At 40.8% G+C, this 25,921-nt stretch overlaps 1 protein-coding gene and 1 long non-coding RNA gene across 13 annotated transcripts in view; one reads left to right on the forward strand and one right to left on the reverse strand.

The window, feature by feature from the left end:
* LOC141373301 (uncharacterized) overlaps nucleotides 1–15,663 on the forward strand; it is a 64,742-nt gene extending 49,079 nt beyond the window's left edge. Inside the window, exon 3 of the long non-coding RNA XR_012379140.1 lies at nucleotides 15,537–15,663. This is a non-coding gene — a long non-coding RNA (uncharacterized lncRNA). The remainder of the gene's footprint in view (nucleotides 1–15,536) is intronic.
* LPP (LIM domain containing preferred translocation partner in lipoma) overlaps nucleotides 1–25,921 on the reverse strand; it is a 667,328-nt gene that overhangs the window by 385,943 nt on the left and 255,464 nt on the right. The gene's annotated exons all lie outside the window — the stretch shown is intronic.

Raw genomic sequence — 25,921 nt, forward strand, 5'->3', positions numbered from 1 at the left:
GGGGTTGGGATGGCTGGGTGGCTCAGTCGGTTAAGTGTCTGCCTTTGGCTCAGGTCATGATCCTGGGGTCCTGGAATCAAGTTCTGCATCACAGGACTCCTTGCTCAGTGGGCTCCCTGCTTCTCCCTCTGCCTGTCGCTCCCCCTGCTTGTGCTCTCGCGCTCTCTCTCTCTCTCTGACAAATAAAAAAAAAAATTTTAAAAAAAAAAAAAAAAGAATCTTTGGGGTTGGGATTGAGATACAAGCATCTTGATAAGCTCCCTGGCTGATTCTGATGGGTAGCCCTATTTAACAGTCATTGACTTCCATGAAAAACAGACTGAGGAACCACCCTAAGTTAAAGAAGACTAAGGAGACAAGACAACCAAATGTAGCTTGTGATTCTGGATAGGATCCTAGACCAGAAAAAGGAGATTAGTAGGACAATTAATGAAATCTGAATAAAGTCGACATATTAGGTAGTAGTATTGTGTCAGTGTATTAATTATCTGGTTTGCGTACGGGTACTGTGATTGTGTAAGACGTCAACAATTGGGGAAACTGGAAAGACTAAGCGAAAACCCTTCATACTATTTTTCAGTGTTTGTGTACAGTCTGCAATTATTTCAGAATGAAAAGTCAAAACTTATTTTTAAATTTTAGGGGGGAAAAAAAAGTGACTTCCCTAGTCCAGTAACTTTATCTTATAGATGGAGGAATTTTGGACCAGTGTAGTAAAGAGAAACAAACAGCCAAGTGGTATGGAATCATACCAAAAAATCCACTGTGACCCCAAATCTCCTAACTTCCAGCTAAGGATACATTTCCCACAGTACATGACAGATTTGGTGTGAGACTCTCAGACCTGTTGGGAATAAGAAGGAAACTTGTTCTGTCCCTGCAACTTTAGAAGGCTGTGATGAGGAGAAGGGGTTCTTGCTATTTAGAAGACCTGGACTAAAGAGATCAGGAACATGTATAGTATCTTCAGCTAAATCCAGGCTGACTGCAGCCTTGGCAGGCCAGTAATCCCAGCTCAATGATCAGCAGCAGTGAAATCCCATAAAGCTTCCTTGTCCCCACCGTGGAACCCATTCCCCTGCTTCAGGAGACTCCTTGAGGATGAGAATGGCTACATGGCACCAGGGGCTTTCTATGATTTCTCCAGTCTTCATCTTTTCTGCACAAACGACTTCAGATTCTTCTGAGAAATTCTTGTTACTATTTATATAAAATGATGCCAACCATTACTCACTCTCCTTCAACCCTGCCATTTCATCTAGACTGAGGCTTAGCAAATGCATAAATGCTTTAAAAATAATCAAATAGAGACACTCCTTTCATTTCAAGGTGGTTGTTTTTTGGCATGATTTTTTTTTTTTTCCAAAGGAGTACTAGAGCTGACAGGTACTTGCTCTAAAAATTTACTGCACCATCTGCTAACTGAAATATTGCTTTCACGGATTTATATTGTATTAAAAGGTCACTGGCTGTTTAAGACTTAAACAGTTTTAATCATTCTAAAAGTCTCTTAACAGTAAGAAAAGGAAGCTCAGAACAAACAGCAGCAGGGACTCTAATTAAAAGGGCCAATTCATCTAATTTTATTTGGGGTTAATTATTCAGGATTCACTCTTTGATGTGTAAGGAATAGCAATTAGTAATTTTAGTGATTTGAGAATCATTGGAGGTGTAATCAGTTAAAATGAGTGAGTGTTTACAACACAAGATGGTGAATTACTCTCTCAGCTGGAGAACAGGAACATTAGGCTCCAAGAGATCAAGGCTAAGGATTTCAGACCCTAGTAATAACAGTCACTTCAAAATAAAACACATGTCAACAGCATCTAGTATTCTGTTTGTTCTTAGCTAAAGCAAGGCACAGAAGCTTCGCAAATTACCTTTAACCACATCTCCATCTTTGCCACTGTGCCCAACCACTTCCTTCTATTTGGCTCTTGCCACCATGGTAACCACAAACGCATTATATTGAAAAAGCAATTCTAAATGAATAGACCAGTTATAAGCAACATAAGACCCAGAATAATCATGGCACCCACTTATTCCGTGTCTGCATCTCTGACCTCCACTGGAATCTCCAGTTCAGGACTCAACACTCAAAGCAGATACCCTAACTCACAGACCCGCTTACCTTCCCTTGTGCCCTCTACTTTTCTATTTACTTCATTACAGCATGTGATTCTCCCAATCATACAGGTTGGGAGAAAGCCCCTTTTCTCTGTTTTTTGTCCCATCATCCTCACTAAATATAGCAAGCTATATTGAATTATACCAAATTGTTTGGGGCGCCTGGGTAGCTCAGTCATTAAGCGTCTGCCTTCAGCTCAGGTCATGATCCCAGGGTCCTGGGATGGAGCCTCGCACCGGGCTCCCTGCTCCGTGGGAAGCCTGCTTCTTCCTCTCCCACTCCCCATGCTTGTGTTCCCTCTCTCGCTGTGTCTCTCTCTGTCAAATAAATAAAATCTTAAAAAAAAAAAAAAACAGAATTATACCAAATTGTTCAAGTCCATTTACTACTCTCCACCTCTCCTGCCACCCAAATAATCAACACCTCCGTTACCTCTTATGGAGGCTTAATAAACAACCTAAATGGTTTCCATTATTCCTTATTTAGTTCTTTCCAACTAATCTGAGATACTGTCACCAGATTGAAAACATCCATTGGTCCCCCAGAAGCCAAAACAATTTTGAAAAAGGACAAAGTTGGAGGATTCTCATGCTCTGATTTCAAAACTCAACACAAAGCATCCACAGTGTAGTGCTGGCCCAAAAGCAGACCTAAAAGACCAACGGAAATAGCAGGGAGAGCTTAGAAATAAGTCCTCACGTAAATGGCCAATTGATTCTATGGCAGTTGTGCTGGAGTCTTAGAGAATGATGGTTTGGGAACATTATGGGTTTCCCAAGACTTGACAGGATCTCATACTGAACAGGCAGAATCCTAAAACAGGATGGGCCCCCTGGGAGGAAATGGAGAGAAACTTGACAAGCGTGGTTCATTTTACGCTCTCCTAGAATGCTCTGGTAAGTATGCATTCCTTGAGATTACTGCTGCACACAGCAGCTCTGGAAGTTTTGTACTTTAGAATGCTAAAGCTCCTACACCACATACCCAGTAATCTGCCTGACTGCTTCTCCTTGCTTCCTTGACTCCAAGAATTTTCTCCTGCCTTGTCTCCATCAGAACTTCCCTCTCTAACATGTCTTCATAGCAGAAGCCAAGTTATTCTCGGAGGCCCAGGTCACCTGCCAACCCCACACAACCTTCCTTGGCAGCCCCGTGACAAGGGCACCTTCTCACTTCTCACCCTCTGCAGCACTTCTAGGGCACTTCCACTGTGTGTCTGGTTGAGAATACAAGAGCCATTCACCTTACTTTAGCGTGTGCTCCTTGAGAGACCCCGTCATGTATGATTTGGCCCTCTAGCCCTATAGCACCTCTTTCCATGCCTCATAGTTGAGATTGAAGAGTTAAGAAAATATTTGCCAAGTGGGTATATGCATGAATTCTTGACAACTCCAAGTTGAATCCTAGCCAAATAAATTATTCTTTGAAGGAAGAACTTGAAAAAGGGAGTGGCTACCATTCTCAAAATATGTGTGTGGTGTGATGCGGTCTGTGTGTGGTGGGGGGGGGGAGAGAAAGAGAGAGAGAGAGAGAGGGAGAGAGAGATTGAAAGACAGAGAGGCACAAGAGAGAGAGATTGAAAGACAGAGAGAGAAACTCAACTGAACATCCCCATGGGGATCTTTTCTATAAATGGAACGTGCTCTTGACTTGAACAGTGACTCGGTTAGCTGACTTAGAAATATAAAAGAAATAGCACTGTAGTATTAAAATACATCCCTTACAGTCACGCCTGAACTATTTACTAGCTGTGTGAACTTGGTCAAATCATGAAACTTCCAGGTCTCAGTTTTGTTGGTCAGATGAGAATAACAACCCTTGTCTTGTATACTGCCCAGAGTTGCGCAGACCAGATAGATAAAATTAAAAATAATTTAAAAATCATAATGTCCTACACAAATATAAATTACTTTTATCTTGATGTGATTCTCTATGCACCTTGACCATAAACCCTTTCCTCACCTTTAGAAACCCAAATAAAAAACATAATTATTAACTGAGTAGATAATACAGTCTTAATATGGTTCTCCACATACAGGGGTTTGAAAGAAGGGGTAAAGGCAGAGAGAGAGAGAGAGAGACAAGGGCATAAGTAACTAAAACAATAGCAAAATGAAGTCCTAGCAGTCAAATAAATAAATATTGTGCTCTCCCCAGAATGTTTAGAAATCTTGGAAAGGAACCATGTCAGGAGCCCCGAGGTGGAACTTCTTGGCACGTCAAGCGCTTCTGCAACTGATTAACCCGACATTTCCTTGGGTCTGGAACTATTACTAGGTCATTCTTTCTTTAATGGACAAACTGTTCCTGAACAATTTTTAAGGCACAAATAGCTATTGTGACAAATCGGTCAAAGAGGTCAGTTTTGTCCTCAAAACCCAGTGAAACAGCCAAGTCAAAACAACCACAACAAGCACAACCAGGAAGTCACACACAGAAGAACATTCCCAAATCCCAGCGTCCTCTGCACAGTTCCGGATGGGCTCCTCCTTGCCCACTGTGATCTGTAAACCCACACCCCCACATCTACAGTGGGCAAGTCCCACATGAGTGGCAAACTTCAAAAGGCCTGCAAAGTCGATTGGATGCTTATCCTCCAGGAACTTATGTTTTTTGAATGAGAAGGGAAAATTCAAAAAGTAATCTCTTAAAAAAAAAATCAAGTTTTGTCTCTAGGGAGGCACTCCAAGAAAAACCCCATTCTTGTACTTCATTCACTCTGCTTTCTTCACTGCCTCACATTAGGAAGCCATGTGATGGAAGACAGTCCCAAATGCAAAGCTTGGTGACGTGTTCTGGGCAGAAGTTCAGGCACCTTGTTATTCTAGCAGACCCGGTCTGGCTGCCCAAAGACATAATTTAGCTGAGTGAGAAACTCATCCCCTCCTCCCACTTCCTCTGGCCAGCTGCCTCAGAAGGGCTATCATTCTGGAGGGCAATGCATGTATGGCTCCCTTTCATTTCTCCGACCGTACTTCCAGCTCTCTGAGTTTCAAGTTCAGTGAGCTCAGCCTTGGCATTCAAGGATCTCCTTATGTCTCATCCTTAAGAGCATTTGTCCCAGATATGTTTGCCAAGGACATGGTGGCAGTTCCCTTCCTGGCACTTGAGTCTGCAATATTATGCCGCTTCTTATAAACAGATCCAACCCACCATTTGAGTTACCTCTCCAAGTCCGACTGGCACTTTCATGGCTTAACTGGCACTAATGGTACAACTTTATAAACTCACAATATCATCAGATTAGACGGGAATTAGAATGGAATGAGGAGGGTCTGCCAGTCTACTGGTTAGCAAACAATCGCCAAATGGGCAGATCCAGCCCATTTCCTGGTTTTGTAAATAAAGTTTTATTGAAACACAGCTACGGTCATTAATTTATTTATCATCTATGGCTGTTTTTGTATTCTGCTAGTAGAACCGAGTAATTGAGACAAAGACATTTTAGCCAGCAGAACCTAAAATATTTTCTATCCAGACTTACAGAAAAGTTTGCCAACCCTGATCTAGTCCTTAAACTCGTTTTACAGATGAGAAGACTGAGATTCAGTAAGGCTGAACAATGTTCCTAAGGAGTCAGTAAAATTTGCAAAGCACAGTAACTAAGGCAGTGCTGGGCAGATGGTTTATACACATTCAGTAAATACTAGTTCTCTCTAGTGTATGACAGGAAGTTTTATGTTTCTTAAATGTGGAACTGTGTTAAGATTATTATTATTTTTATTTTTTTTTTTTAGAACACTGTTGCCCTTGAGAAATTTATTTGTCTAGAGGGGAGAACGGACACATTAACAGAGAATTTCGACATAATATCGCATGTATTAGTTTTCTATTGTTTCTGCAACAGATTACCACATACAATTGTTTAAATAAGACAAATGTATTACTTCACAGTTCTAAAACTCAGAAGGTTGCCATGGGTAACACTGGGTTAAAATCAAGGTGACTCCGGGGTTGCATTCCTTGTTGGAGTCTCTAGTAGAATCCATGTCCTTGTCCTTCCAACTTCTAGAAAGTGCCCTCATTCTTTGACCTGTGACCTTCCCCCTCCATCTTCAAAGCCAGCAAAGGCTATTGAGTTCTTTCCCATATTGCATCACTCCAAAGCCTCTTTTGTCTCCATGGTCCACTTGCAAGGCCCATCCAGATCCTTGGAAAATTTCCCTATCTTAAAGTGAGTTGATTAGAAGCCTTCATTCCATCTGCAACCTGGATTCCTCTTTGCCATATAACCCAGTACATTTACAGGTTCCAGAGATTAGGAGGTGAACATCTTTGGGGGGCCATTATGGTGCTAACCCCAAGGTGCCATGAAGAAGGGAAGTGTGCACACAGTGCTGTAAACCTCAACAGACAATTCATCAGCACAGAGCCACCATGTAGACATGAGCCAAAGCTCTTCCATGGCACAAATTTTCTGGAATTTCCCGTAATTTTCTGAAAATTTCATCATGTTTTAGTGTATTCTTAGATTTACATATATATTACTAAAAATAGTTCCACTGTATTTCATACACATTGTTCTTTTATTTTTGCAACTAGCATCTTGATGTCACATTTAAGAAAAGAGAAAACAAAACCCTATTAGATATTAGGTTCGAAATTTTGAGAAGCAAGTTTGAATGAGAATGCAACAAAACCAGCCACATATTCTCCCTGTGGGATCGCTCTCCTCAGCCCCACTTTGTGGATAAGGAAACCCAGAAAGACCAGAAACCCGCCCACACAGACCACAGCTAAGGTCCGGAGAAAGTTCCTTCTGAACCTCATAAATGGAATGAGGGACATTCATGCCGTGTTTCTGTGATGATCTATATGGCAATGCCCTTAAAGGGGGTGGGGAATGGATAAAATCTATTACTTTAAGAAAAATGTGTGTTACGATTTAGCAAGGAAGTGGAGATAGATACAGCATATACCTGAGATGACAGAAATGTCTCATTTCAAATACGTTTACCTCTTCAGACAAAAACATAAGGCTAAAAGACATAAAAATAGGGCCTCTACTGTTCTCATGATATAGAAAGAAAAATTATGCTTCTTTAGGAAAAAAACATGAAGAGTCTCACAGAAGTATTAACAAAAGTGTATCAACAGAATGTAACTGCATTTATAGAGCCTGAGACACAACAGAGAAACTACCTCATTTAAGGAGAAAGAAATCACATAGTTTGAGAATGTGTGAGTGCCATGTAACTCGAAATATTCAAGTAGACGCAAGAAGACTACTTGACATGAAGACTATAAAAGAGATGTGGGCTTTATAAATCCAAGGAACTTGGGAAATGGTCTCTAAAGGCCCATTACAGCACTGATAGTTTATGATTCCATGACTCAAAATACAAGGGCCAATTAATGGCAATGAGAGACTCAGGCTTCTCTTCAATGGTTATAGTCAGAAAATGTCCCTTGATGCCATGACTGGACAGTTATCTTAGCCGCAAGTAGGTGCTTACCAAGAACAGGACATAAAGATAATTCTCTAGGCAAGATTAGACAAAAAGCAACTTCTAATGTGGATAATACCTATGTCTGACCCTAACTCCCATGTGTCACTGCACCTTTGAAAATGAAGCTATTTATATTCCGAGTTTCCTAATAAGCTATATTCTGCTCACCAGCAGGCCATAATTCTCCAAAGGACAGATGGGTGCTGACCTAGTGGTGTGAAGGGGGACACCTAGGCTGTCAAGCCTGGCAAATTCTACCCATCCATAAACTTTCTTCATGAAAACAGCATATTCCCTTTGACTTAATAGGTACATAAAGATCTGATAGAAAGGCTGCAAGACATGTGAGAACTTTCTGACCCGACCCTTGTTAACTGAGATGGAGGTGAGGCAACCATATTTCTTAAATTCAGGTGTACACATTTCTACCCTTTACAATAAAAAACAAGTAGAATACCAAATTACCAAGACGGAAAATTCCCACCATAAACAACTAGAGCTACCCAGAAAAGAAAAATAAGTCATTCAGTCACAGGAGCTAAATGCCCTCCTGTTAAGAGAAAATATATACACATTCCCACGCAGAACCCTTTCCTTGTGAATAGAGCTCAAGGTGCAGGAAATAGTTTGATAGAGACATTATATTACTTAGACAAAACTGAACTAGATTATCTGTTTGTTTATTAGATTATGGCTTTAGGCACATTGTTCTTTGCTAAAAGCTCTTGACAAAAACCGACACACACATTCTTTGGAATGAAGGCTTTTGTGAGAGTATTTTATGGTACTTAGGCTCTTGAAAAGACTTGTGAATGCTGTCACACCAGAGGATTAAACCCAATCTTTGGGGCCACCACATTAGGAGGGTCCAGTTCACTTCGCACAGCCTTAACTAGGACATGTGAGCTATCTTGGACACAACACCAAAATGGTTCCAACTCACTCATTGTGGAATTTCTCATGTTAACCCCCACCCACTCATCTTAGTCACAAACCACACACAGGATCCTAAGTACCAAGGGATGAAAATGAAAGCAGAGTCCTCCAGAAATGGAATTCAACAAGGTTTCATTTCTACCTATCATTAAATGGGGAGATATGCTCTTGGCTTTATTTCTATTTAAATTTCGGTCAGGGACATCCTTAAGACAATAAATTCCCAGAACATACCACACTCCGTGTTCTGATTCCATACTTTCTTAACCGGATAAAAAATCATGGCATCCACTTGGGGTCTAGTTTGTTTTCCTTTGTTTGCTTTGGTTAGTAAGGCTTTTTCTGCATTGAATTTGGGTTTGCAATTATACCAGTGTGCAGAGTTCAAAGAGTCCCATTTTAAACTTCCTTAAAGGAAGGACTCCCAATGGCAGGCAGGTCACCCCAAACCAACAGAGGTATAAACATAAGAAGACTCACATTTCTAAAAACAGAAGGACTTCTGATAATTCATTCAAACACCCTCAGCCCTTGTTTCTCTGATATTTAAGAGGCTGGGCTGTGGAGTGCCTATTAACCCCTTCAGTTAAGGGCGCCTGGGTGGCTCAGTCATTAAGCGCCTGCCTTCGGCTCAGGTCATGGTCCCAGGGTCCTGGGATCGAGCCCCACTTCAGGCTCCCTGCTAGGTGGGAAGCCTGCTTCTCCCTCCCCGACTCCCCCTGCTTGTGTTCCCTCTCTCGCTCTCTCTCTGTCAAATAAATAAATAAAATCTTTAAAAAAAAAATCCTTTCAGTTATAAAATAGATATAATAAGTATTGATCCATTCACATAGTCAATACTTTGTCTATCTTGCTACTCTATTGATTCATGTCTATGAAATCATTTGAAATCATGGGATCTCAATGTTTTATCAATCACCAATAATATTTTAAGGCAAGGGCTCTTTGCACTAAAACATACAGAAACCAACAAAGCACACTTCTACGCTTGCTCCTTTTCCCCAAGTCTTCCATTTGTTAAACCATGTAGACCAACGTTGTACAGCAGAACTTTCTGCCATTTTGAAAATGTTCTATATTGTGCCATGTGTGGCTACTGAGCACTTGAAATGTGGCCACTGACTGAGGGACTATTTCTGTTTTATTTAAGTTTAATTAATTTAGATTCAAATTCAAGTTTATAGCTACTTAATCAGACTTGGCAGATTTACTCATATTATACCTAAAATGGTTCACCCCACTCCCTATGCCTCACCCCTAAATTCTGCTACCAAAGCAAGAAATCTAACTTTTCTGTCTGATTCAAGGTGACATAAAATTAATTAATTAAACCTTATTAAAGATTTTCCATTGAGAGCTAGAAACAGGAACACACATTTATTTAAATTCATTAAAATTCTTTGGGAAGAAGCATTATGCCTTTCTTTCTCTCAAAGCTGCAAATTCAATACTGTGTCAAGCACACTCACAAGGGAGAGACCACACATGGGGACAGTTTTCTCAGCATGCGCTGGTATAATGCAAAGGAGAAAGCAACCTAGAGAAAAGTCCCAGAGGCCAGTGCTGGCTCCGCCACGGACTTGCTGTAATCCTGGGACAAATCACACACAAGCCAGTTCGCATGCTTCACAGATGCAAAAGTTTCTCAAGAAAGCCTAGCACAGATCAGGCAACGAACGAAAGCTGGTGAAAGCCTATTCTCCAGCTCACCGAAAGGCAGAAGACCAAGATGATCGTGCAGCTAGAGAAGTTTCTACTCAGGTCCTATCATAGCCATGACTAGCTAGCATGCTGCCCAGGTCCTTGGAAGCAGAGGAGAGCATTTAGTAAAAATAAGTTGGGCAGAACTGGACTCATGCAGGTCCTCCGTCTTTTTTAAAGATACTACATAGGTGGTTAAGAAAATCTCAAATGAAATTGTCAGAGGGGACGTGTTTATACAAGAACAGACAGGTAGTAATGGGACAAAAGAGGCCTATGTACACACTAAAAATACAGAAGAAGAGAAAGCAAAATCACTGAGGAATGGTAAGATTAACCAATAACACACAAGCCATTTAAAAATTAATTTAGATCCTTGCCTTAAACCAAAAGTTGGCCAGTTTGATTAAAAGCAGAATTTTTTTTTAAAGAATTGAAACCAGTCTGTGCCCAGTTCCAAATTACAACAAAACTGAAATAAAACACTTACATATAAAGCTCATAGTAATTGGCTAACCATGCAAACACAACAATATACAAATGATTTCTTTAAACCAATGTGATCAAAAGGACGTACATGAGAGGCAGCAGAGTGTCCTGCTGAAGAGTATAGGGAATAAACCAGAAACATGCCACAAATTAGCTTCATTACATTGTATGTATCACTCAGCCTCTCTGTTTCTTAGTTTCCCTAGCTGAGAATTGAGAATATTAACAGTGACAATAGTAACAACAGTTGTAATCATAACCAGAATATATCTATCTTAAAAGTTAGTTTAAAAAAGAGATAACATGGGGGCGCCTGGGTGGCTCAGCAGGTTAAGTGTCGGCTCAGGTCCTGATCTCAGGGTCCTGGTATTGAGCCCTGCATTGGGCTACCTGATCAGCAGAGAGCCTGCTTCTCCCTCTCTCTGACCCTCCTCCACACTTGTGCGCTCTCTCCCTCTCTGTCTCAAATAAATTTAAAAATAAATAAATAAATAAAAACAAAAGAGATCACATGTAGAGAGAATTTAACACAGGGACTGACCCTACGTACCAAATGTATAATTGGTTTACAAATTTGTGAAAAAAAGTTACTATTAGTAATTCAAAAAAAGACAGAAAATAATGTTCTCATAAAGACAACATATTTTAAAAGAATTATCAGCATATGGTTAAATCGGCACTATCATGCATTACTAATGGAAGTACAATTTGGTAACTTCAGGATAAAATTTTGCTAAAATGAATCCAGAGCATTAAAAATGCATCATATCACTTATTCTAATAATCCCACATATGAAAATCAATCTGAAATACTGGGTGGAACAATAAAGGTAGAGAAAAGGGGCGGAGGGGAAGGGGGTGCTACACGTCCAAAGACTTTAATAAAACTGGAAACAGTGAAAAAAAAAGAGCAAAAAAACTGAAAACCTAAATTTCCCATGTTAAAATAGAGGTTGCATGGATATGACTGGGGCATCCTCTTGATCTCAAAACAAAGGATCCCAAATCAACCATCAATATATGTTACTTAGAGGAAAATAAGTATGCTTTTAATCTGATTCCAGTGATAATAATCAGGTATTAAAGTTCAGAGCTAGGTTTGGTGTGGAACATTAGGAAACTCCGTCTTTCCCCTGAGGCACCTTAGATTAGCAAGGCACCATGGAAATGAAGTCCCGGAATTTTCTTTTCCGTGGTTTTTTATTTTTTTAAAATAGTCAAAGCATACTCAAGAGTGCCACTTTGGAAAATAAAGCAGATAAAAGAGGTTTCCTCGGGAAGTCAATGCTGAACAGGTAACACACTTGGAGCAATGGGAATGAGGAACCTGTGCAGACCTTTTAACCCCTTCCTCCAGTTAATGAATCATTCTGAGACTCATAGGGTGGAGGCTTTTGTGAACACGTGCTGTGAAACCAAGCAATCAGTTGCACTTGTTAGTGAGCAAGTCCAGGACAGCCTGGTACTGTTCTCTTCTGTATCCATTCTCCCTCCTTCCAGGCCTCGCTCCTTTTCTCCCGCTTCCCTGGGCCTGCTCCTTCCAATCCAGCAACATATGCTCTTGACCCGGGCTCTGTTTTCTAGGTAATCTAGTCAAAGATGAGATGTCGTACTCTGCTTGGTACACCAAGACCCACTTCCTGGGGTAAGGGAGTGAGAGGAATCGCTGCAGTAAAGGATTAGGGTTTGCTCAACCTGGCTACTTTCAGTATCTTTACTTATACTTACAGTACTTTTAAAATTAAGACCACAACCTGGCTAAAAATAGATAATTCTCAATATACTGTTAGGACTTCCGTGCAAAAGGATGGCTAACGTTTGGGGCACCTGGCTGGCCCAGTCAGTAGAGCATCCTACACTTGATCGTGGGGTCATGAGTTCCAACCCCCTGCTGGGCGTAGAGATTACTGAAAAAAATAAGGAAAAAAAAAAGGATGGCTAATGTTCATCTAGTTTATCTAAATAAATAATGACAACAAAATCAGACCAACCTGGTGTCTCTCTCGACCAAATATGTCGCTGAACATTTAAACCCTTATCAAATAACATTCCCACACGGTGTCCCCAAAGCTAACACTACATCCAGAATACAGAGAGATGGGCAAAACAAAAGACTGCATTTTCTAATCTCCTCCTCCATAAAAGAGTCGCCACTCCCATACTCACGCAAAAGCCACAAGATCAATAAATACCTTTCTAAAGAGGCCTCCTAACATGTTCTTCATCTTTTAGAATCTTGTAGACACACCTAATAAAGACTAAAATTTACCATAGCAATTAAATGATATGATATCTGGGCTTAGCTTCAAAATAGTCCTGGGTGAAGAAAAGAAATAGGTATATAGATGGAACAAGACTGACAATGCAGATCATTGCCAAAGCCGGAGAATATATTTATGGAGGCCCGTAATAGCTTTCTCGTTACTTTTGTATACATTTGAACTTTTCCATACTGAAATGCTTGGCAAATGAGAAGTATATGTTTTTAGAAGTCATGATAGTAACCCCCACCATCCCAAGGTGAAAAAAGGTAATGTGGCTTAACTGTGTTCATCTTGTTTCTTAGGGTAATGCACTGCCCTCATCTTGTTTTATAAAATAAAAAAGTAGACAACTCCTCAGGATCAAGAAAAAGCCCATCTTCAGGCTAGTTTCAGCCAGTATGTTTAATGTTTCATGTGGGCTGGAAGTGCCTTAAATCCCTGCTGAATCTTTTATACACATACACAACTTACCGCATATCCGAGTTCTCCTTCAATTATCTCTTCAGAAGCTTAAAAAGGCGCCTAGTGGATGCGAAACTAATAGTACCACTTGGTTCATATTTACTGGAAACTGTTTGCACTGGAAATCCAACTTGCGAACGCCCGAGGTAACTGCGCAAGCACAATATTTGCATTTGCCTAAGGAAATGAACTAAAAATACAGTATTCACCACTCCATAGAGCAGCTCCTAGTTTAATACCAATGTGCTGCACATTACTATCAATAACACCGTTATTATCTGTATAGCACCAAGGCAATGACCTCAAAACATAAGGGAAACACTCCCAGATTTTAATTCTTAAATCACCGCCCCCCCGACGAATGCAAGTGTTGAGAGCACCAGCCCCTCGACAATGGGATTCCAGACACAGGTGTAGTTCGTGCGCTTAGACCCATCCTTTGAAGAGCTAGCATTTCAGTCACAGTGCGGAAATTCTATCTAGGCAAATTTCAGCACCGTTAATGGCATCTGCTCTCTTTAAAAAATCAGATGCAAATGGAATCAGATGGGCACCCAAATGTCTTGGTACTCCAGTCCATTTTTCTGTGTATGAGGAACTTGTGAAAATTACATAATTTAACAGACAAGATGGTGAGTGTAGAAGGGGAGGCTGTAGACAGAGTAGGAAAAGATCTTCACGCCACCAAGCTCTTACCCTACTGAAGCAGCTCCTCCCCTAGATTCCCAGGAATGCTATTGTCCAGACTCAACTCAAAGACTTCAGCACCTGCTGAAGAACCCTGCTCCATTTTTTAACAGGACCAAATCTTTGGGAAGAGTCCAATACTCCAAATCAACCAGCCATGTGCATTCTGAATGTTCACAGAGAAACCTGAATGCTTCTTTCTAATGGTTCTCAAATGATTTTCTTCCAGATGTAAAATTCTGGGATTCTTGAGTCCATTTCTGCTTTGGGTACCAAAAGGGGTAGCCATTTCTAAAGAGTTAATGCAAATACGAACCCCCCCCCCTTATTTTCTACAAGAAGTAACTCCAGCTCTGAACAGTTACTTCCTGCCTTTCTTGCAAGGATTCAAGAACTAAATGACTGCCCCGTCCTCTACATAAAAGGAATTCTAGACTATTATCATGCCACTCCATGCACGTTTCTTCCTTGGACTTAGCTCCTTTTCTCATAAATCAACAGGCATTTCCTAACAAACCAGCCCCATTTGCTTACCTGACTCCTTTGCTCAGTGTGCTCACATTCTTCTTAAACTCAAAAGCCAAGGTTGGCTCTGTCATTAGCAGCCAAAAGAAATGCAATACTTCTTAGAAATATCGTGGAACGGTTCCGTGCCTTCAAACAGATCAACACACACCAATCCCCATCCTGACTCCCATACACTAAACCCTGCTAAGCATTAACCGACTGTTGAAGTCCAGCACAAAGGGCAGCTCTTCCATTAAACCTTTGCTGATTTCTTCAAACTATTTTGGTTTCATTGCATTCTCATAGTAGATATGTCCCTTAAAGCATTCCCACTTTCTACCTTATAACTGTACCTATTCCTACTTACCTGTGAGCTCCCTGTTGATTGAAACTGTGATAAATTCATCTGCCTTCTATAGCAAATTTAGCAGATATTTTTTACTATGATCCAGAATAAGAAATGCATTTTACACTGAGATCCAACAAATATGTAAGTACATGTGCGTGCAGACGTACACACACACACACACACAGCAAGCATGCAAAACTCAAACAAGTTTTCCAAACAATACTTACTGAATGTGTTTATTGTCACTGGTCATATCACAACCTCCTAATCTGATGCAGGACCTAATGTTGGTGGTGACCCACTTGGTAACCCTCTCTGTAGCACATGGTACAGGGTTTCTTATAGTGCCAATAAATGCTGAATGAATGAACAAATGAGCCAGCCAACAAAAACAGATTTACTTTTTCACAACCATATTAGGCAACTGTAGTTCTCGTTGCCCCCTTAATAAAAAGATCCTTGTAAAATTCTGGACAAAAGTAATATCCTCTTTACAGGTTGAGTACTGAGAGCTGGTTTTACCATATCGAGAGCAGGTCACATTCATTTTTTTGTTCTAACAGATTCACCAACATTGGCCCTCTTCTTCTCCAGTCAGTATATAATGACAGAGTTTACTTCGGCTTCATTTTTAAATCAAGTATACATATCTACTGTTTTCAACCATGGCCTATGTCTTCCATAGAGCAGGTGAGTGATCAAATTCCACTGACTTAAATTTCGTAAGTGATATCAATTATGTCACCAATCAAGAAAACCAAGGATTTGGGCCCACTTCCTCTCACTGTTCCATTCATTCCAAATATTAACTGAGCTTTATTATCAGAAATGTAGAAAACCTAGTCTTCAGCCTCAAGAAAATCACATTTTCCTGAGTTGTGTATAGATTCCATTTCATGTGAAGCACTGAAGAATCTTTTTCAAAATGGAAGGCCAAGAAGATCAGGTCAATACCTCCTTTCTCTTTCCGTGTCAGTGCTTATCATGGTAGCACTTTGCTAGTCCCCAAATGTTATTATTAATAATGGCCTTGAGATTTCATCAGGCTCTCAACTAAGAACGGAGTCTATATAAACTGCCCTGAAACCATGCAACTTGATGAAGTAGCACCTACGTTACCCATTAAACTCTCTTCCACTCTGTCTGTCCCGAGAACCATGATTCTCTTCTTGCTCAGCTCTTGTAAAGACAGGGCATTAACAATTTGTGTCATCTCACTTGTATAAAGGATATGTCTCCAAATTCTCAGTACTGAGAGAAGTTGTGTTTCCATCAACGTAAGTAGTTAGCTCATGCTTGTGTATAATGCCTAAAACTGGAGTTGTTTTCAAAGAACACAAATACATTAGAGCTGAATTATTTCCAGGTAGGAAAGTGTTAGCAATTAGTTTATCTCCAATTACAAATTTCAAGTGTCCACAACAGAGGAACCTTTGAAAATCCTAAGGTCTCGAAACACATCAAAGAGACCCACTGGTTTTCCATTGAGAAAAGTTACTGAGAAATATTATAGCCCACAATTGTCAAATATTATTAACTGAAAATGTCAGTGGCTTAAGGCTTCTATTTTGAGCTCCTGCTTATCCACAGAGTCACAGGGCAGTTAAAGAGCACAGGCTGTGGAGCCAGACTGGGTCGGTATTCCGGCTGCCACAAGCTGGCTGCATAACCCTGGACAAGTTACCCAACCTTTCCATGCTTCACTTCCTCAGATGGACAGTGGGGATCGTAAGATTACTTGCTTTAAATAATTTTATGATTATTAATTAAATAAACATATAATATGTAAAACAGTATCTGGAATATACTAAGCACTCAATAAAAGGCAGACATTATTCCACTACCCTGCCCTCTACTGTACTGTATAAGGTAGAATTATATGAATGATATGAAATGGAAAGAATGTGGTACGGTGGGACAAACATGGCATTTTTAGTTAGAATGTTAGTTAGAACCTCCACAGTTCCACCTGCTGCATTTTTGAGTTGGAGTTACTGAGACTGAGTCCAGTCTCTTCATCTGTAGAATGCTAAGAAACAGAAGTCCCCATATGTAACAAACTCAGAGGAAATCAGAATAACTTTAAGCTAAGGAAGCCTTCACAGAGAAGGTACTATTTTGATAAAGACTGTAGAACAGATATGTGGAAGTAGAAACACTGAAAAGTGTATTCTAGACAGAGAGAACCATTTGGGTGAAGACACAGGAAGGAAAACATGGCATGTTTTCAGAGAACAGCGCATAGTCCAATCTGGCCAGGGCAAAGGGCATAATGGGAAGCCACTGCTGCTGAGGTTAAACAAGCAAATTCAATCAGCAAGGGATCACAGATTGCTGGCTGGACTGGAACTTACTCCCACAGGGACTGTGGCTACTGTAAAGGGTGCAATAGGCCATTAACGGGATCAGGTCAATATTGTAGAAGAAACGGAGTACAAGGTGCAGAATGAATGGATGCCCAGGACCTGGAGATAAGGAGTTCCAGAGTCTATTAAGGGTCTAAACAAAGCATCTGCCCAAGAATGGAGTGGACTGATGCCATGGAAGGGCAGAAATGATGGGGACATATAACAGGTGGATCTCAATACCTGAGAAAGAAGGAAGAGTCAAGGAGAAATAACGTGCTTATGCAGATCAGTAACAGACGCCTATAGAGGAGCAGATTTAAAAGAGATGAAACCAGAGAATCCGAAAGGGGTGGTCCACCTAAGGAGGAATCTTAAATAGCCAACCGCCATCTCCTTCCCACAGGCCACTACATACAAATGGGAGCCACGCTCATGTACGGCTATGTGAGCTGACTTAACGTCTGGAGTGAATTAAGGGGTGAGATTTCAGGTCTAGCTAAAGACCTATAATCAAGAAAGGACTCGGGCATGGGGGACTACTTGAAGAAAAGAGACGTAGGAAATAATAAAATATGCATAAGATGTGACAAAATAGGGGTTCGTCACAGGATGCACACTAACTCCATCAAACAGATAAGACAAGGCAAAACCAGGCTGTGGTCTCTAGCCCATAATATGCACCCTTTGCATCATGGGTGAGTGTTATGTCCACTTCACCCCTTAGAAAACAAAGCAAGGGCCACTAAAACATCTCCCTTCAATGGCAACTATTTTCCCCCTACAGATTTTGAGGGTAGGGGGCAAAAGTAGAAGATACAAAAGGTTATGTTATAAGATCAGGAAAACAAAAGTGGGTGGAAATTGTCCAAGGTCCTTTTCTTATTTGTTGTTTTTCTTTCTCATCACATGTCAAGTAAAAAAAAGAGAGAGAGAGAGAGATTTCATCATCAGTGGACAAAAGAAAAATAAGCTCAAACAGCTTTTAAGCATTTTGTCTGACAATACTGAGCGAGCAGACAATAGCCTGACTTCGTCATGTACCAAGTGTGGTCCTTCTGGGGAAAGGAAGAAACAAGACATGTGGAGATCAGGCCACAAACAACAAGCTCAGATCCCAAAGGCTAACTATATTTACAGCCATTCCACATAAACAGACCATGTGCCCTTGAAGACCACACAATATACTGCTGGGTTAATGGCAAAAGAAGAAAAATAAGGAGTGATGTTTGCTGCTAACAGCAAGGGAACTTAACTAATGTCTAGAATACATCTCTTCTGGAGAGTAAGACTTAAGATCTTACTCCTAGCTCTGCAGGCCTCTGTTGTAGAGGGTCTAAGACAAACCGTACCACCCTCTGGTAAAAGCAAATAAAGGTTAAGAGACATCTGAAACCAGAGTATTAAAAATAAAAACAAAGAAAACAATCAAACAAAACATTAGAACACAGGCTGCTCAAATTCGAGAAAACCCAAGGCAGATGAGCGCATGATAGAGCCCTGTGCCCACCTTCCTAGCTCCATCTCACTCACCCCCTACGCTATTCTGGACCATAGCGAACACTCAATAACAACGTGTTCAATAAATGAATTAAAAGCCCTCCAAGTGATCCTAGCCTTTCCATTCCTTGAGGACATCAGATTCCCTCTTTCCTCTGGGTCCCTTTTGATTATTCTGTCTGAATATTCTTCCCCACCACTTCACCATATCCTCTAACTTTCCTGACCTACAGCATCCCTTATATAACTGTATCAAATAAGCAAAAATAGATCAGCTATGTCTATTACATGCCACCGCTGCCTCTACTTCTCATGAATAGCACTCACCATGGTTCCATGTTTCCATGAGTACTTAATTAACGGCTACCCCCCAACTAGATTAGAGGTTCCAAAAAACCAAAGGCCATGTCTATTTTGCTCACAACGGTGTCCCTCAGCTCACGAGCTTAGAAAAGCTCCCAAGATATGGTTGTCACTCAATCAATATTGAAAAAAGGAAGGAATGAAAGAAGGACTGGTCAGCAGAACAGCCTACAATGACAACACCACTTTTTCAGAGAATCTGTTCCTACCCACAAACCCTGATGAGTAGGCAACATGCCTACTATGACCACAGTCTTAGAGATCTATTGGACCAGAAATGGACACTTCACCATTATAAAACAAATCCCCTTGCTCAGTAATTTTGAGAGACTGAGTCAGCTTACTATGTATGGAACAGAAGCAGAAACTGGGAGCTACCACCTATACCCATCACATTAACAAAAAATATAAAGGTACACGACGTACCATGTGTTGGGAACTATATGGAGAAAACGAGAATCCTAATGTTTTCCTGGGGGAAATGGACCCTGGTGCAGCCATTATGGAAAAAAAAATTGGCAAAACCTAATGAATTTGAGTCTGAAAATGTACTATGACCAAGCACCCTACTCCCAGCTACAAACTCTGAGCAAACTTTTGCCAATCCTTAAGAACACTTATATAAAGATGTTCATCATAACCAGGTTTGCAGGAGGGGGGATTTGGAGGTAGCTTTAAGGTGTATTAGCAGGGACACAGATCCATGGAATGCAATGGATACACACTTTGGAATACTCTGCAGTGTCAGAAACAGTAAACTTCTAGATCTTTAAAAGACTATGCTGATCATACTGACAAATGTAAATTAATATAACTGCTAAAACCCATTAGCACACTCTGTGGGCAGAGTATGAGAGATGCTGTAGGAGTCCTAATCATTATATGCTCATTGAGCATTATTTATGTATACGACTCAATATATCTCATACATGCTTGACCAGTTTTGAAATGCATACAATTTTTTCTCACCTGTAAAAAAAAAAAAAAAATACCAATATCTTAGAGCCATTCAAAGTAAATAATCTAACCCATACAAAGAGTGTCTGATACATCCTGAACCCTCAACAAATGTTATCTATGTATTAGACAGTTCATAATACAATTATTGCTTAATTTGAGGACCAAAGAAAGACTATGCTGGGCCATAATAGCAGCAAAAAAAGATAAGAAATAGGACCAGGTCCGTGGCACAGTACCATAATCTACAGACACAAGAGCTAAGTAAACAAGTGTGAGATGTGCCAAGTCAGACTGGGTTTGAATCCTTGCTCAGCTACTAACTCCACAGCAATGTAACCTTGGGAAAGTTACTTTCCCTGTGCTTACTTTTCTAATCTGTAAACCAGGTAAGGTAATAGTCCCTGCCTCACAGAGTTTGTTGTGACAATCACTGCAGTTAATACATTTAAAGGACCTGGAAGACAGCTTACCATGTGGGAAGCAGATGGCAAGTGTTGTGCATTATTATTATGTAAATTTATGTAAATTAAAATACTATGTATTTCTAAAGATTCATACATATATAAGGACTATTCCAAACACATGAGAGCAGGAATCTCTGAGGTAGAAGGGAAAGTGGAATGAGGACGAAGGATGAAGCAAAGGAAAAAAAATGGAAGAAACATAAAAAGAAAATAAGAGATGCTCTGCAAAGACCAATAATGAAACTTGAACAATCTTGGAGTCATACTGTTAATTCAGTCTAAAGCATGTGATGTCCATAAGGAGGAAAGGGCAGAGATGTTCAAAGGAAATTCAATGGTGTGAAAATCTTGAAACTCTTGGTTCTTAGAGGCCTGGAGCTACTGTGGTTCCTGCCTTCATGGCTTCCAACCTCTCTCGGATTTTCTAACATATAGCAAACCACCTTTACTTGGCTAGTGTGAGTTGGTCTGTGTTTCCTGTTACATTATACTATTTAACTAAGGAAGGTCCTCAGAAGGAAAAGAAGATCAGATTTTCTCTGCATTAAGAGAAAAAAGATTTAAGAAGGTGGGGCACCCGGGTGCCTCAGTCAGTTAAGCGTCTGACTCTTGATCTCAGCTCAGGTCTTAATCTCAGGGTCCTGAGTTCAAGCCCTGTGTTGGGCTCCATGCCAGGTATGGAGGCTACTTGAAACAAACCAAGATTTAAGAAGGCAGAATCCAATATAAGAAATGTGTTTCAACAACATGGTTTACCCAACAAATAAACAGGCTCCAAAGAGTAAGAGTCGCATGACTTTGGATGTGCAAGCAGAGTCTATGCAACCATTTATCCAGGATGCAAGTTCTGGATGGGAGGCTGAACTAGTTAATGTCCAAGGTTTTTCAGGAATGCATGATTCTAGGATTCACTAAGATCTTTCTGAACATAAAAAGCCTCCAGCACACTAAGAAATAGTGCAGGATATACTTGTGATACAAATGTGGGGGAGAGGACTAGCACTTGCCTTACAGTCTGGACTGTTTCCTATCTCTGGTACCATACGCCATGCAAGTTTCATGAGCTGGGACTCAGCTATAGTTTGCCACCTCGGTCCTACTGACTGTCCTAGGCAAAGTTGACAGAAATCACCCTTCTGATTTGGCCACATACTTAGTACCATCTCGTTCGCTGCAGCAAATGTTAGACAGACTTGCCTGACTTCAAAATCAGCGCTGAGTATCTGTCACATGGCAGCTTTGACATATGTCGTCTCCAGTAAACTTCGTAAAACTCAGGGAAATGGGGACATTATGTCCATTATAAAAACAGGGGAAAACAAAGCTCAAAATGGGCCAGTTTGTCCAAGTCCCCAGAACTCATAAGGACAGAATCGTAACTGAACCCAGGACATTTGCCAATAAATATGATACTTTTACAACACACCACAAATATCTGTTATGAATACAATCACATTTTGAAGTATCAAGACCTAAAGCTAAATCCTATGACCCTCTCTTTGGGAATCCAAATACACCCAGTTATCCAGATCTCCCTTCTTTCTTGATTCAACAGCCTACAAGCTCAACGTATTCTAGGCTCAATCATGTAAGCACTGAACAATTTCCAGTTACTCTCCTGCGTAGTTCAGGTTCTGGAATTCTCCCCACCCCCCACCACCACCCAGGACCACAGCAGACAATCTGACACATGAAATGCGAATAAATGGTAGTAAGGGTAGTGGACGCAGTGCTGACTCGAAATCAGGAGATACATGTTCCCTACTCGACAGCCCTGCAACTACGAAAGTCTGCGCAAGTCACTTTTGCTTCAGACCTTATCTTCTCCTAATAAAATCAGGTGGTGAGAGTAACTCAGTGGTGCTCAAACCTGAATCATATGGAAAACTTCTATAAAGCATCAATGTGCAGACCCACTGCGGGACAATTAAGTCAGAGTCTCTGAAGCAGGGAACCCTGCATCTGTATTTTATAAAAGCTCTGCTCCCAGTTTTAAGGTACAAACAGGGTCGATGGCCCAGGTGATCCTTGAGGTTTGTGTCAAGACCTTCTAAGATTCTCTACCCCAATGAAAGAGTGAAGACGGTTCAGGCCATAACCCCCACTTCAGGCTTCCTGAAGCTTTCACACTTGCGCATTTCCAGAATCCTCTGTAATGCCAACAGTTGAAGGAGAGACACCATCTCCTCTTGCCATCGTCCTGTGGCCACCAGCATCTGCAGTTTAGAAAACAACTATGAAAACAGCAGTTCTACAGTAAGCACGTCAGTTCTGGAAAGCTGAGAAATAAGAATTAGGGCTAACCAAGACCTAGAGGAAAGGTAAAAAGAGCAAGTAAAACTGCACAGTCCTACTCTGGACAGCTCTACCTGGCTGCCATGTGGGGAATTCATTAACAAGCAAAGGGTCTTTGAAAAAGGGAGAAGGTGAGCCAGGCCTTGGAGGCTGGCAAGGAGCGTGATGCACCAAAGAGAGGCAGATACGGTTTGGAGTAATAACCACAGTAACGCAATCAGCCAGTGAATGCAAAATTAAGGAAACTTGGGGAAACTGAGTTTGACAGGTTGGATGGGTTCTGATTATTAAAGAATAAATGAAAATAACAAGGAACAACAAAAACAAGAGAAAAAACCCACAAAAGCTTCCGGAGGACACTGTCAAAGCAGTCCCTTCAGGAGTTGAAGACAGAGAAGTTAAATGGCATCCCCAGTAACCGACAAGTTACAAAGAAGCTCTTACAAAGAAAGAGCTGAAATGATCTGTGGGCCATTTCATGAAGGGCTGACCCCGACAGCCCACTAGAGAGTGGCAGAAAAGAGACAAATTTCACAAAAACTAAAAGCTAAAGGCCACCTGCTACTTTCACTGGTCTGTAAAGGCCATGGGAGATTTGAGTGGCAAAAGGAAGCCAAACCTGCAGGCTCCCTTCAAATGATGAGACAATCCCAGCGTGCTTACTAAAGAGAGCTGTTTCTAGTCATTTCAGTGGTATCCCACAAGCCTTTTTAAGGTAAGTATTGTGGACAGGACTCTCTTGAGATTATTAAGCACAAAACACACGTGCAAGGTCACTGCCTTCGAGCCAAGAATGAGAAAGTGGTGTTTACCAAAAAATAAAAGAATTAGGTGCAAAAAGGACAGACAACTCCTACTCCCCACCAGATGGGACAAAGAAGAGGCAAATGAAATAATTCATGATAAGAAGAGAGGCCTTTAAGGATGATGGAACTGATGGCAAATCATGACACCGATTCCATATCACAATCGACCAGGCGATTCTTCATCCTCTAACCCCAGTCTGTGTGTGTCTTTGCATGCACGTGTGATTTTCTCCACTTTGAGCCCTTAGATATTTGATGGCTTAGCCTCCTCCTTTTTACAAAGTAAAACCCAGGAAGGTAAGGACTTTGGTCACAGCTTACTCTCAGACTTAAAACAGTATCTGGCACATGATGGGTTCTCAAACATTGCTTGGCTAAATGAATGAATGAACAAATGAATAGATTAGTCTTTCTTCTTTTCTATGATGAATTTATGCTTGTTATCTTTTCTTCCACAAAATCCTGAGAACAATCTAGCTCAGGTATAACAGATTTGTTTTCCTAGTTAGTATATAATCAAAGAAGCAGATACAACCTTTTCGTTTCAAGGTTAGAATTGAGATGCACTGCTAAAGTGATAAGACGATTTTGTCCATAACTGTTTTAATTTCTCAAAATTTACCTCTATACCTCTTATCTTTTCAAAATATGAACGCATAGATAAAAAACCAAACACACGTAGACACACATAGATTATCTGTATCATTAGAAGAAAAATACAGCTCAACCATATCAATGTGGTACAGGCCGAAAATATGTCATCCTTGTAGTTTTTGAAGTATGGCAATCATTTGGTTGTTCTCTTCACACGAAGTAAAAAGTGTCTGAGTTTCCAAAGACGAAATTTCCAGGTTGGAATATTTTAATGAAGGGAGGAAAAAACCCAGATTCAGAAGAGGTTTTGAGGCCGATTTAAAGGCATATTTGAAAATTATGCACTGCATTTGCAGAGTAAAGAATCTCTACTAAAAGTACATTCTTTATGCACATGCTGACAAAATTAAGGGCACACCATCCTCTGCTGAATGAGAGGTTATCAGAAGTGCTGGTGTGAGCCATTTCCTTTTGTTCCCTGGAGAAAAGCTAAGGCATGAAAAATACGTTGATAATGAATCATCTGAAGCTTGCAAATTTAAAATTTAAGTCAGTAAGATTGATAAATTAAGGTTCTGATGGCAACACGATTCTTTCCTGTCATGCACATGGTAGAGCTATAACAGGAACACCTGTTTCCATCTTAAGGCTTGGGGAGGATTGATACAATGCTGAGCTTCGGCATTGCTAATTAGGAATGTCAGCAAAAGAAGTGCCGAAGCTCTTGGTGCTGCTGAATCAAAATAGCAAAGAAAGGTACGTAAGATTCATGCTACCAATTTCTCCTTAGCCAGGGGGTGAAATGATAACAGCCCTTCATATTTGTTCAGCACTTACAATTTACAATTCACCTTTGCACACAATTGCCATCTGAAGTAGAAGTCAGTGCAGGCCAATTCTGTTTATCCCCATTTAGTGAGTAGGCTAGGTGACCTACCCCATGTCACAGAGCCTGTAAGTGACGAGGCCAGGCCCCAAGAGCGGGCCAGTACTTTATCACTAGCCAATGCCACATTCAACTGCGGCTCCTATAGGCAAGAACTTGCCTTCTGCTCTTTTGCTTGGCTTTCGTTACTTTCAGTAACAAACAGGGAGTGCCACTTATGTTGTTAGACTAATGGCGAATAAATGAACCATTACGTGGAGTTCAAGGATGGAAATGGCTTCTTGCACTTTGAGCAAGTATTATGCTTTCCTTTGTGTGTAGGTGTATCGGTCATAAAAGCATGGAAAATGAAGTTCAAGTAGTGAAAATCAAGTTCGGAGAGGAGTGATCACAAGCATGCCTTCAGTGACTGGTCCATCTGCCTCTACCCTACCTTTGAAACAGAAGCAAAGCTTGTATTCCTTAGAGTGTTTTTTGTCATCTCCAAAAAAACGGTTTTACAAAGAGACACATACACCCGTGCGGTGTGTTCCTAAAGCAAGGAGGCCCCGGGAGCCAAAGACAGCTCCGCACAGCCGTCCCGCATGCTCAGGACTGAACACCTCAGCCTGGCAGACGACAGCAGAAATCACTGTCTTGGCAGAGCAGTTTCCATAAAAAAGGGGTTATATAAAAAATGCATACCCAGAGCTTGATTCTCAAGATTAGAAATTCCCCACAGTGAAAGTATGAACT

This window comes from Callorhinus ursinus, unplaced genomic scaffold (genome assembly GCF_003265705.2).
Source record: "Callorhinus ursinus isolate GAN/ISIS: 27379988/994484 unplaced genomic scaffold, GSC_fseal_2.0 scaffold1, whole genome shotgun sequence".
Taxonomy (NCBI): domain Eukaryota; kingdom Metazoa; phylum Chordata; class Mammalia; order Carnivora; family Otariidae; genus Callorhinus; species Callorhinus ursinus.